The sequence below is a fragment of the Amblyomma mixtum genome, chromosome 3 (genome assembly GCF_055824585.1).
Source record: "Amblyomma mixtum isolate Tamu chromosome 3, ASM5582458v1, whole genome shotgun sequence".
NCBI classification, from domain to species: domain Eukaryota; kingdom Metazoa; phylum Arthropoda; class Arachnida; order Ixodida; family Ixodidae; genus Amblyomma; species Amblyomma mixtum.
Genome location: NC_143014.1, coordinates 257,300,155 through 257,314,834, shown reverse-complemented (window position 1 = coordinate 257,314,834; position 14,680 = coordinate 257,300,155).

The following is a 14,680-nucleotide window of genomic DNA, read 5'->3' as shown; positions in this document are numbered from 1 at the left end:
GGCGGTGGCTTGAGTAGCGCTCCTGTAAGGCTTATAAAGGGCGTCGAACTTGTCAAGAATGTACTCGACTTCATCCACTGGTTGTCCGTCTAGTTGCGTTGGAGGCGGCGTGAACGTTTTATTTATTTATTTATTTATTTATTTATTTGAAATACCTTACAGGCCCATTAGGCATTGTGTAAGGGGGGCGAAAAAAATATAATACAGTGCATTAATAACCAAAGGAAACGATAGGAAACATACGATCATGATAAAAAAGGAATAAATCTATACAGTGCATTAATAACCAAAGGAAACGATAGGAAACATACGATCATGATAAAAAAGGAATAAATCTATACAGTGCATTAATAACCAAAGGAAACAAAATAGAAACATATAGTCATGATAAACAATATATCAACAAATTAGTAGAGAAGAAGAAACGACGCGGAAATAACAACAGGAAAAGAGAAAAAAAAGAATACGCGGCACAAAATAAAGCACTACAATAAAGGATAATGTGCTCACCGAACGTGGGAACAATGAGTAAAAATAGCGCGATGACGGCAAACACGGAAACATGGCAGACAAACATAAATAAGAAGACATCCGAATGGCACGAGTGTAGCAGCGAAGCAAAGAACAAAAAATCAGAAAAAAAAAATATTTGAACGTAGGCGTGCTAAATGACTGTTTCAGTGAAATATGTGATGAGTTGAGAATGGAAAGATTCTAGATTAGATGCGGAAGCGATGTTGTCTGGCAGATCATTCCATAATCTGATGGCTCGTGGTAGTGCAGATGAATTAAAAGCCAATGTGTCACCATATGTTCTTGCAAAACTAAACTGATTATACAATCTTTTCGACGTGCGGGATGAGACATCGAGTTGAAATGAACTAGTTCTATTGAAGTGCGCATATTTGTGAAATAATGTTAGGAGAGCGATGTCACGGCGCGTGCTTAATGATTGTAGAGAAAGATCTGTTTTAATCTGAGTGACGCTTGAACAGTAGTTATAGTTTCGTGAAATGAATCGCGCTGCCCTGTTTTGGATAGATTCTAACGCGATGATCATATTCTTATGATAGGGAGACCAAATGGGAGAAGCAAATTCAAGTTGTGGACGGACAAAAGTGAGGTATGCTAGTTTTCGAATATTAGATGGTGAATTTCGGAGATTACGGCGTAGATATCCTAATGACTTCGAGGCGACGGCACATATGGATGAGATATGGAATGACCATGAAAGATCTGAAGAAAGGTTAACGCCAAGGTATTTGTAATGTGATACTTGAGAGAGTAGATCATTTTGAATACGGTATGTATAGCTAGATTTGTTATTTTTACGGGTGAAAGAGATGACTTTGCACTTTGATACATTAAGAGTCATTGACCATGAGTTGCACCAGTCGTTAATAGTAAGGAGGTCTGATTGGAGCGCCAGGTGGTCATTAGTAGATCTAATAGGGCGATAAATGATGCAATCATCCGCGAAAATTCGCATACTGGAAGTTATATTATTAGGTAAATCATTGATAAAAATAAGAAATAATAAGGGACCAAGCACACTGCCCTGCTGCACACCGGAGTTAACCGGGGAAAGGTTAGAGGACAGATTAACTGTTGGCGATGCGAGAGGAAGTTACGAAGCCATGTTAAAGTTAGCGAATCTAGACTGAGTGATGATAATTTCGAAATCATGCGGCAGTGAGCTACGCGGTCGAACGCTTTGGCAAAATCAAGGAATATACAATCAGTTTGAAGGTTATCGTTCATATTAAAATGCAAGTCAGTAGTTAGTTCGAATAACTGTGTTTCGCAGGAGTGACCCTTTCTAAACCCGTGTTGATTAGTGAAAAAAAAGTTATTCTGCTCAAGATGACTGAAAACATGCGATGAAATTATGTGTTCCAGCATTTTGCAGCAGATGCACGTGAGAGATATAGGACGGTAATTTTCAGCTGAGTTTTTGTTACCAGATTTAAAAATTGGCACTATTTTAGCTATCTTCCAGTCTGAGGGTAGTATTCCTGTAGTTAATGATTGCTGAAAAATATGAAATAAAATTTTGCTTGCAACTGGAACTGTATTTTTAAAATTTTTGAATTAATGCCATCAACACCAGCCGAAGTAGATACCTTAAGAGAATTTATGAGACACGTGATGCCATCTTCAGTTATCTGAATAGGTGTCATGTAGCGGTAATTAAGATCGGGAACTTCCGGAAGGGTAGAATGATCTTCAGAAGAGAACACAGATGAAAAGAAGGTGTTAAATATTGAGGGGCACTCGTTGTCTGGGATGGGGGTGTTGTTACTTTGTAGAGAGATGGAACTATCATCACGCTCAGGGCATACTTGTTTCCAACACTTTTTGGGGTTAGTTTTCAAAAGGGCTGGAAGATCATGTGAAAAATATTTGTCTTTTGCAGCAGATAAAGCGGAGCAATATAGTTTTAGTGCGTCACTGTACTTATTCCACGCAGAAATGGTACAGGCACGCTTAGCATTCCGGTATAGCCGCTTTTTCTTGTTCCTTAGTTGTTTAAGCCTTCTAGTAAACCAGGGATTAGATTTATCTTTAGTTATTTTGATCACAGGGACAAACCGGCTGATCAAATATGAAATCTTATCTCTAAAAAGTATCCAGTTTTCCTCAACGCATCGGTTGTTAATTGAAGGTAGAAATGTGTTGTAAAAGAAGGTTTCTAGTTCTGTGTTGATAGCTGTGAAATTAGCCTTATTATAATCGTGAATCTTTTTTGTCACATAGCCCATGAACTGAACCGGGATGTCAATACTGAGCTGAAGTAAATGATGATCGCTGAATCCCTTTAAATGAGTTACTGATCCTATCGTTTCCGGTGCTGTAGTCAATATCAGATCTAGTATGTTAGTGTCGCGTGTAGGTTGGTTTACAACCTGGTTTACAAGATATATTCGTCGTGCTTGTGGGCCAAGAACGTGCAGAAGTAAGGCTTTCCTAGCTGCGTTTGGCTTAGCTGCGTACTCACAAGCTTGCTCACATATGCTGAACGACGAAAGCTATTCTTCCCAGGTCGTCGCTGGTTCGTCTGTCGGCTCAACCGATGGCGTTTGCTACAGAAATACGCCTGCCATGTTGTGCTGCTTGCTGCGGAGTCGTTGCGGAGACTAGGCGTTGACTTTCACTTCTGACACCATGTTATGTTTCAGTAAAAGTTTATTGACGTTACATACGACAAGCCAGAGCCAGAGCGGCCATGGTAAGTCCCCGCGCTTCTTGTCCCTGCCCGGTTCCCCAGTGTCCAAGCCCTGGACACCCACACAGACACTGCACAGCATACGTAGGGGGCGCTAGCTGCTGGTAAAAAATGTTATACATAACAGTAATTCACACTTAAATTATCAGTTTTCTAGAAGCGCATAACATTATTTTTAGATATGAACCCGAATTTCATAAGGGCTACTGCTGTGGAACACAACTCACCGGCTTTGCTAATGACTTGTTATCACCTGCTGACGCTGTGTATCAAGCTGACACAGCATTTTTTTAATTTTTCTGATCACGTTCCTCATCACAGGCTTCTACTCAAACTAACATTTAAACATTCATCCCACTGTAATCACATGTGTTAAAAGTCTTCTTTCGTCCAGAGTCCAGTTTACCTGCGTTAATAATTCTAATTGCAGTTTAGTCAACATGACTTCCGGCGTACCTCAGGGCAGCGTACTGGGTCCTTTGCTTTTTTTAATTGATACTAACGATGTACACAACTCTCTGTCATCCCGAGTTCGGCTATTTGCAGACGACTGCATAGTGTATCGTAACATTACTTGCGACAATGACAGCCACTTCCTTACCAACTGACCTTGACGCGGTAAATGCATGGTGCTCATCCTGGCTTACGAAACTGAACGACACCAAAACTATAGTTATGACTTTCATCAGCCGGTCTTCTGCGATTCCTACCACCTATCAGCTGAATGGAAGGATTATTGAGCCTACCAGTACGTATAAATATCTTGGAGTTCACTTTTCATCTGCTCTATCATGGAATCGCCACATTAACCTTACTCTAGCTTCGCCTTACTGCTCATTTGATCTTTTCAAATGAAATATTAAACAAGCCCCTTCACATCTAAAGAAACTTGCTTGCATAACATTAATTCGTCCGGAAGTAGAGTGCGCCGTCGGTCACCTGGGATCCGTACCACGCCTACCTCATTAACAACATTGAATCATTACGAAGCCGTGCCGCTAGTTTCATTTTCTCGAATTATTCACGGTCCACCAGTGGCATATCATTAAACAAACACGCCGAACTCGACTTATCACATCGCGGTAAGCTTTCACGTCTCGCACTTTTCCATAAACTCTATCATCACCCGCCGCTTCACGCCGACTTCTTCCAATCATCCTCAGTCGTCTTTCCAGTCCGCGATCATCCCTTCAAAGTAAAGCGCATCGTGTGCCGCACATCACTTTACTCTAGGTCACTTATTCCCCGCACAGTAGTCGATAGGAGTAACCTGCCACCTACCAGTGCCATCGAGTTAAATATATCTAAATTTCAAGAACTCATCCCTTCAGCTACTGGTATTTATTCTGTGTCCGATATTTAGTGTTTGTTGTTGCTGTTGTTGTCGTTCTTTGTGTTGTACTTTTTTGTATTGCTCTATATATTGTACCTTGATGCGTATGTTGTCTGTTGTCTATGACAGCATTACTGTCGCATTTTATGTATATAATGTATCGCCGCACCCTCCTTGAAGGGCTATTAAGGGTATTTTGAATAAATATATAAATAAATAAAACAGATATCCACAAAATGAGGAAACACTGCAAACGACAAAAAATTTCATCCCGACGTTTACCGCCTCCTCGTCCACTTGTTGGGATCACCCGAGCCCACATCGTTGGCGGAATTCAAGCACTCTCATTACACCCGCCCGACTCACCCTTTCCGACAGCTTTCCGACCCCTGCTCCAACTTCTCCATGCAAATTGAACGCACTGCCTTTTCTCACGTCCTGTCGCATTTCCCGCTCCCTTCGCACTGCCTGGAGCGATGGGAGCGGGCATCTAGGCACCCTGCTCAGCCTCCTCCTGGACTCTCTGTGCTGGCTCCGCTGGCTCCGTTGCTGGCTCCGCTGGAAAGCCAGCACGGTTTGGTTGAACAGCGCTAGATGTATTGTGCATCGAGCGCTCTTCAGTAAAATACCTGGGCCTCTCTCTTGCATAATACTCTTATTTAGCAATATTCCTAGATAAGCTTGTCTGTCATTATATACAAAGAGAACCAAGAGACTGTCTCACAAAACGCTTCGTCGGTAACATCTGCTAGAACTTCGAAGGCAGCGATAAAATTATTCCTTGTTCATTGCTAGCAGAACATAAGGATGTCGAGAAAAATACGTGCCCCTTCTGCGGTTGTCCCGCTGTTTTGTTGTTCTAGTATCCGATTCTCCTCTTACTCTTATTAATCACCTGATACACCTCCTGTCCCGATCAGTTCTGAAAGTCTGCCTCCAACGAACGGGGCTCTATTCAAGCACACATGGAGAGAGAAATAAAGAGGGAAAGAGAGAAAGTGGCTGGTGGCATGTTTTGCACGGGGTGTCGAACCGGAACCAAAGCGGAATCCGAAACTGCAACCGAAGCCGTATTTTCGCCCCGAAGCGCAACCGCACCGAACCCAAAATTTTTCGTCATCTTGGAACCGAACCCGAACCAGAACGATTCAAAGGAACCTTTCCGAACCGGTTCGGGACTCTGTCCAGCGCACATTTTTTGCAACAAGATCTACTTTTTTTGAGGCAAAATGTCATGTGGCAGCGCACAGATTTACCCACCGGAAGTTGTCTGAGCTTGGCAAACTGAAGGAAGTTTCGCGCCTAGGAAGAAAGCTAATTCGCGCTTGTGCAATGTGCCTTCGATAATTCTAAAGCATTGTACGCCAGACTGACGTGAAATCTTGAGTTCAATAGTATTCGCCTTTCACATGCTTACGTACAGCTTTAATCGAGTAGTTAGCATTGTTTTAACTCGTAAAGCACTTAATGAGAATGGCTTCCCTTTTTTGTATCGTGTGCCATGAATATGTGAAACACAGGCGCAATGAAGCAACCACGTTTTGCAACATTTACTTTCGGAGACATTTCTTTTCTCAGACAGCAGATACTGAAGAAGACCCCTCACAATTGCTCAGTGGTTGTGGTGCTCGGCAGCTGATACCAAGGTCGTGCATTGGATATCGGTGGCGAGGCCGCACTTCGATGGCGGCGAAATTGAATTGGTCTTATGAGGAAAGAAAATGACGCAGTAACTGGCTCGCTTCTCTCGGTGCAGTGGCGGTCCAAAGGGGGGGGGGGCGGAGGGGGCGGTCGCCTCCCCCCCCCCCCCAAAAAAAAGCCTTTCCACGTTTTCCCGAACGTCCGTTTTTGGGCTCTCATAGGGCGAGATGTAAGTTTTGACGTATAACTGGAAAGCTATTTCATCCGTGATACGTCAAGTAGTCCCCTACTTTGTACGTTCACCGTGTTAGCGGCTATCTTATTTCATACATATCCACGTTCTACACGTTGATAGTTGTACGAGCACAATTCGTAGTGATTGTCGAGGCATCGCGTTCCTGCCGTGCCCCCACCGTTGTCTTGCCATGCCGCCGGCGCGGTAACCACGGCGACAGCCGTGGCGAGATATCTCAGCACTCGACTTGTTACCCCCGGTATTGACATTAATATTGCTAGCGAAAACGTTAACATTCAAAGAATGGGAAATGGTATAACATCTGTATCGTACGCCATTCATTTTTCAACAACAAAGCGCACAAAAATTTTTGTGTAAATAAAAGAAATAAAAAAATCGTTTCTATTTTTTTTCTTTTTGGTATGGAAAAGCCGCCCCCCCTAAAACCACACCCTGGAACCGCCACTGTCTCGGTGGACACCCGAAGTGGAGCATTCGGGGCGGCGCGGAAACGTCCCCGTCTCGCGGCGAAATGCAAAAAATGTGAGCGTGCTATGCGATGTGGGTGCACCTTGAGGAACCCCAGCTGGTACACGTTAATGTGGAGGCGTCCACTACAGCGTTCCTCGTAGACTCCGCGTCGCTTTGACGCGTTAAACCCCACATATTTTTGCTATTATCGCAAAACAAAGAAATATAAGTTGGCGTATTTTTTTAAGAATCCGAACATCCTTTGCTGCACGCGACGGAAATAAGCAAGGAAAGGTGGTAATGTAGCAGTGGTACTATACTTAGAAAAAAATTAATAGCGATTACACAGTGGCAATGCGGAAATATATGCGCTTGCTGGGTTGCGATAACGACTAGACAATGTAACTCCGCTGAAGTGATCTTGAGTTATGTTGGTGCACTGAAATTGTTGTCCGTATAAAAAAAATAAATTCCAGTCTCTAAAGGGCAGCTTCATGGCGCTGTTCTCGGACTGCAGTATCTTGAATCCTCTGATCGGCGGCTTATGTCTGACTCCCGCTGTAGCACATGACGGAAGCCAGCAGTCACCGAAACCAAGGAGCATAGGGGGTGTACTATTTCTTTAAATAATTTGTGGTGTTCATCAGTAAGAGCTCAATAAGGTGATTATTTGTATGGATAATTGATGAGAAAGAAGAAAATACAACCACATGCCGCCGGTAGGATCCGAACCCCCGATATCTGAAATTCGCGTCCGGTGCTCTACCGATTGATCTATGGCGATGGCTTCTGCTTTCGGGGTACTTATGTGTAGTGCAGTGTAGTGTAACCGAACCATAAGAGTTTTCACCAGCGCCACCCTCCTCAATAGCGGCGAACGTAGTACGTCTTCTTTTACCGAGAGTGCCGCCTAGGAACGTGGTCGAATGGCGAGGGGGGAAGCTGTGCGAGAACCCTCTTATGCAAACAGCGGCGCCAAGACTGCCATGATCGAGGCCTTCGTAAGCGATTGAGAACACAAGGAAAAGGAAAAGAGGGGCTCGTTACGACTAATACATGACGGCCGCCAGCAGTCACTGTAACCAAGACGAGAGGCTTATGCCTGTTGGCATTCTTTCGGAGAACGCTTTGGCGACAGCATACGTGAAACGTACTTATAAAGCTTGTCGTCACATGCGCAGGAGGGTCACCTAAAGCTCAAGAACGACATGATAAGGCGCGCTCCAGGAATTTCGTTTCACAGTTAAACAATACAACAGATGTGTCGCTTACGCACATGTCGCCTTTCTTTTTGATAAAAAACGCTTCTATCAATTCCCTAGCAGTAGTGTCATTGCTTTTGCCCAGAATGCGCACATCAGTGAAGCATGGCTTTCAACTGCGGGACGGGCACTTACTAATATGCTTCGTCAGATGTGTGCCTTCCTTTTTCTGCTCTACATTTCACTCATGTTCGATCGTTCGCTCATTCAGGCACCTGCCCGTCTGACCTATGTAGGAGTGCCCGCAAGACAGGGGGATTTCGTAGACAACCCCTTCAGCACATTTCACGAAAGGGCTCCTGTGCTTTGTTCCGCAGCCTCGTTCCTTGGTGTTGTCTTTGTCAGTATGGGAGCAAAGGCCACCTAGCTTTCTTGGTGCCGAGAAGGCGAGCCGTACAGCATGGCGGCTGGCAACTTTCATCAAATTATGGGCCACACGATGCACGTATGGCACCACCACTGGTCTTACCTCAGGTAGATCGGCTGCAGGTAGGTGGGGGATGGGGCATTTTAGAGAGCAGCTCTTATACGCCCCTCCTGATTTCCGCGTCGTAGCTGGTGTAACAGGTTGTCCGAGCAGCAGAGCGAATTGAACGCCTCCTGGAAGGTGTCTGCAACGGGAAGGTCGTGGAGAGTGGCTAGCAACGCTATACGCCTCATGCTAGGTAGCGTCGCACACACACACACTCCACCGCAGGTGGCGTGTGAAGGGTTGCGGTCAAACTTCACATTACCGACAATCGCAACCATCGGTCAATTCATTGCCATTGACTGCCCGGATGTGCGCCCACCAGACTGTGCACGCCTGTCCACATACAGATGCTCATGCGCACGCACGCACGCACGCACGCACGCACAGGCGCGCGCGCGCGGTGGTTCAGTGGTTATGGTACTCGGCTGCTGACCCGAAAGGCGCGGGTTCGATCCCGGCCGCGGCGGTCGAATTACGACATAGAGACCCGTGTACTGTGCGATTTCAGAGCATTTTAAAGAACCCTGGATGGTCGAAATTTTCGGAGCACTTCACTGCAGCGGCCCTCATAGCCTAAGTCGCTTTGAGACGTTAAACGCCATACACCACACACGCAAGCACACACACGCAAGCACACACACGCAAGCACACACACGCAAGCAAACATACACACACACACTCCACGGTATTTTTTTAGAAAGGAGGCTAAACTGCTTGCGCAGCCAATAAAACAACCACCGTACTCTACCCTGAGTGGGAATTAAGCCAGTTGAGGCGGGCGCAACAGAGGAGCTTCGTTTACTGATGCCTTATAGGCTACTCAACCATATTCTAAGATTCTTTTTATCGTTGTCGCACCGAATATCAGGAACCTACCTGACCTCCTCTTGCCTTACTTGACTGGGTTGAATTCAGCGACTTCGGCATACGGCCTCACGCCACCATCACTCCCTTACTCCAACATCATCATTATCATCAGCCTGACTACACCCACTGCGTGGCAAAGGCCTCTCCCATTTCTCTCCAATTAAGCCTGTCCTTTGCAAGCTGCGGCCACCCTACCCCTGCAAACCATCCACCCACCTAACTTTCTGCCGCACCCTGCTAAGCTTGCGCCTTACCTTGGAATACGCTTGCCTTATCTTGGAATCCAGTCCGTTACCCTCAAGGACCAGCGGTCATCTTGCCTTCGCATTAGATGCCCTGCCCAAGCCCATTTCTTCCTCTTGATTTCCACTAGGATGTCATTAACCCGCTCCCCACTCTGCCTGCTTCCGGTCTCTTAACGTTGCGCCTATCATTTTGCTTTCCATAGCTCGCTGTGTTGTCCTGAGCTTAAGGGGAACCCTTTTCGTTAGCCTCCACGTTTCTGTCCCATAGGTGAGTAGCGGTAAGATACAGCTCCTGTGTACTTTTCTCTTGAGGGGTATTGGTAGACTGCTATTCATGACCTGAGAGAACCTGTCATACGCGCTGCCGCCCGCACATGAAAATTCCGGAAGGCGCACACGTCAAGAAAAGGAAACCAGTCAGGAGGTTCAATCTGCGCAGCATATGCGTTCTGAGCTGAAATGCACTGTTGTCTGAACAGTTACCTCGCTGAACACGGCGACTACACGTGTTTATCAATCACGCAGCTTTCCCACACGCTAAACAGTCTGATGAGCAGGAAAAGTTCACACGGAATTCCGGGGTCTTTCAGCGCAGGCAGAAATCTTATATTGTAAAGCGTGACCTAAGTGTCCTTTTTAAGAGACTGCTGAACTAGGCTATGCACCAAACGAGGATATCATGACAACACAACACAAATAATGGCGCTGTTCAATACATTCTCGCTTCTCTCACATGTAGCAGTTAACTGATTACAGCACAAGCGTCCCCTTGGCTCGATGGCACGCCCTAACGCGTCACGTCCACGTTTGAAGTCTGATAGTTTTTTTCGGACTACTGAATCAACATCCGCTGAGCACGTTTCATTACACCGGCGTCAAGAAAGGCCAGGTAATGCTGCAGGTATATGCGTAGAAGAATTAATGACCGATCAGAACCTTTGTCAGCTGCCTTCTGGAGAGGCCGTACAGGTAAAAACGAAGATTGAATGTGCCAGCATAAAATTCTCTGAAGACTACGTACACAAAAGACAGAGGGGAATTTAGTCACCTAATAAGGATAGCAGCAGGAAGCATTGTTTTCGGTTTTGAAACAAAAATCCTAGAAAAAGTTGGTGGACAAAAAGTGCTCGAAATATTCGCCAGACACTATCAAGATAGCAAGAAAGTCGGCCCACACATGAGCTCCCTTTGAAAGCACCTCAGAAAAGCCACAGAACTTCTATGTAACAAATTCACGTTCTTCTTCGCACAGTGCAGCACTTGCAACCGTGTCACAACGCAACGTCGCAACGAAGATGCCACAAATTTGTGTCCGTACAGACACGAACTGCTCCCAAACAATCCAAGCCTGCGAAATTTCTTGCCTTACGGCGCGGTTCAGGTGTCCACCGAAATGTGACGTAGATGCTGCGCTATTATTATTCCGTTCTTGGCAATGCTAAACCACCAGCAATTTTTTTTTATCATATTCTTTTCATCACAGCAAGCGATGGTGACATCAGCATAGGCCAAAATCTTAATTTTACACTGTACTACATAGAAGCCACGATTAGCTCTGTTTTGAGAAAACTGAGCTATAGGTGGTCGAGATACATAACGCCAGTCACAAAGGCGATGTAGAACAGGTCATGCAAATAAAATATTTTTGGTGAGCTCTCGAGATGCATGCTGCAGGTGTGGCGGAGGGAGGGGTGACTGACAAGTCGGTTTTGGGATGACGGAAAGATGTCTTGGCTCTATATAAATGGTGATACCGGGCAGCTTCCTCTCATAGTAGGCACATGCGGCGGTCCTCACGGCGCCTGCGTAAGTTTGCTCTGCGCAGAAGAAATTCCCGAATGACACGAGCTTCAGGAGAGACTTACAACTCGCGCGACAGGGGTTCCAAACCTGCTGAAGCTGAAGGGTTTAGTAGGTGCAAAATCTATCAGCTTTTCACCTTACGAACCCCATCGATAGATTGTAGCTTTTGTATAGGCGATGTACTTTAATTTTAAGTTCATTTGATTTCGCGGCTGTTGTATAAATTTATACCTTTTTGCCGCGTATAGTAAATAAAAGTGGGTAAAGTCAAAACATCTCGCTTTGAGCAAATATTGAAGTTTTTATTTTATATACTGATATTACACAGAAAAGTAAACAGTAAATTAAGTTTGAATAACAACTATCTACGTTAAGAACTATTTATAGCTTCATCCCGTTTGAACCGTTTCGACCAGATCCGAACCGGTTCGAACCGGAACGGAATCTCGCTCCGGAGCCGAACCCGGAACTGATCCCGAAAGGCGTGAACCCGAACCCGAACCGAACCCATAAAAATTCCGGTTTTACGCCTTGGTTTTAGACATAGCTTTATAAGAACAGGGGAAATCATTTTTAAAGGTCTTTCTCGCTCTATTTATTACACAGACCTGGAACAAGCGATACCGACGCTCTGCCAGTGTCCTTGCTGCTGTGCAGCCTCGGAGTTGAGTGGCCAGCTGTGAGGGCACGGGTTTCCCTTTTTCTTCCAGCCTTTGTGTAGTGCTGCCGACTTGGTACTAATGCGAAAACATTACTAATCATATCACGAGAAAAGCTGGCGGGGTGCATGCTAGTGTGTGCACTCGAAGATGGTACAGAAAATCCCAGCCATGTCAAGAAAAATAGGGTGACGTCATCAAGTGGCCGTGTGACGCTCACAGGAAGCCGAGCACCGCCATTTCAGCCAACCATATACATTATCATTCGTGCGTACATACTCTCCACTGGCCCGCCTCAACGTGGCACCAATTTTTCCGACAAGATTCGCACCAAAATTGTGACGCAACTGTTTGCCGTAGGCATTCCGGGTAGTGTCATATGATTTCTCGTTTCATATAGCTTACATTGGCTAGTTAAGTTGGAGGCTAGCTTGGGACAGGGATTCGAACCGACCAGCGCTGGATTAAGGGGGGTCTAAGGTGGCTGCAGCCCAGGGCCTCACCTCGGACAGCAGGAGAAGGGGCCCATTTATTCTAACTTGCTTAGTATATGGAACCGCGAGCAACGGAACTTTGAACGACACGTATGAAGTGATAAAACCAGAACGAGATGGCCCCCCCCCCCACCTTATGTAACTTCGTTTAGCCTAATCAGTTGGGGAGAGCTTGTCGAGCTGCGAAAACAGGAACCCCCCGCCACTCCGGAAGGGGGCCTCCTTTCTTACTAAGCGCTATATGCGTTTATGTACGAATTGCGGAAGGGTTTTCGTGGTTTTCTGTCAATCCCTTCGTCCAGTGGCGTCTGAAGGTGTAGTGTGGTTGAGAATCCTGGCATCGGCATAACAGGCGGGACTCCTGCCTCGCCTCCAGGAATTCTGCTGGGACTGCTTTCATAATCCGCTAAAAATCCACTAATTAATTTTTAAACCCACACATATATCCGATGTAAAAAATACTTGCTTTGCGTCCTCTGCATGGCGTAAAAATATAAGGAAATGCAACGCTTTAATGCCACAACTATGATTAGTGCAGGGTAAGCAAAAACGAAACTAGAATTGCGCAGCAGAATTTGATGCGACGTCTACTTGTGCGAGCATCATATGCATAGTGTTGATAAAATAAACGCGCTCAGTAGAATGCGTCTCTCAGCCACACGGGTGGATTGTTAGAGTAAGAATTTCGCACAGATACGAGATTTGTCGTCAGAATTATAGAACACCGGGTTTTATTCTTAAGCTTTACCAAAATGAAAAATTAATCAGGCTGTGCTAGCTTCTTGGAACTCCCACAGTTTCACTTTGTGCTGCGGTGGCCACTAGGAAAGTGAAACACTCGTTTATGGTTTTATGTTTAGGTTTATGGGCTTCAACGTCTCAAATCAAGTCCGGCTATGCGGAGCTCCGTAGTGGAAGGCTCCGGACGGGCCTCTAGCATTTCGCCTCCAGCGAAATGTGACCGCCGCGGCCGAGGCAATTCATTTCGTTCTTTCTTTTTTCTTGGGATTGGTTTTGTAGAGCCAGGTGAAATTTATTTTTTGAAGAAATAAAAGCTGCAGCAGCTGCCTCACTTCTAGGTGGACACCTGAACTGTGTCTTGAGGGGAGGGATGAAGGTGTCAATTAACGTAGAGAAAGAGATGCCGTTGGTTTATTGATTTATGAGGGTTTAATGTCCCAAAGCAACTAAGGCTATGAGAGATGCCTTAGTGAAGGGCTCCGGAAATTTCGACCACCTGGGGTTCTTTACCGAGCACTGATATCGCACAGTACCCGGGCCTCTAGAATTTCGCCTCCATCAAAATTCGACCGCCGTGGCCGGAATCGAACCCGCATCTTTCGGGTCAGCAGCAGAGCACCATAACCACTGATCCATCGCGGCAACAAAAAAAAAGAGGTGCCGTTGTAGAGCGCTCAGGAATAATTTCGACCATCCGGGGATCTTTAACGGGCTCTGAAATAGCAGAGCACACGGGCGCCTTTTCGCATTTCGCCTCCATCAAAACGCGGCCGCCACGCGGCTGGGTTTGAAACCGGGTGCTCGGCACAGCGCCGAGCACGAGCACTTATCCAGGACTTGAATTCTGCTATTAAAATCTGCCCCATGAGGGTAGTAGTAAACGTTCGTCGTGTAATCAGATTAATTTTAATATTTTTTAATAATACCCTCTCAGGGCACTAATTAATGTGTGTTTCTATTTCCTAGTCGCTGCCAGCAGCCGGAGCACCCAGCTGAACTGTAGGAAGCTAGCTGGTGGTGGTGGTGGAAAAATTTATTTAGAAGGGACAGGAGGTATGCTTGGATCAGCCCGTAAGGGACCGATCCTTACAAACGCTACGTGGAGGTTACTAGTTTGGGACCCAGTGGCGGTGGCCGCCGCTTGTTGGGCCTGTAAGTCGTGGCAGCCGAGCACGGTCGCCTCCCAGTCCTCCCGGGTTGGGTTGGGGATGGGGGAATGGCCGGGTTGGAG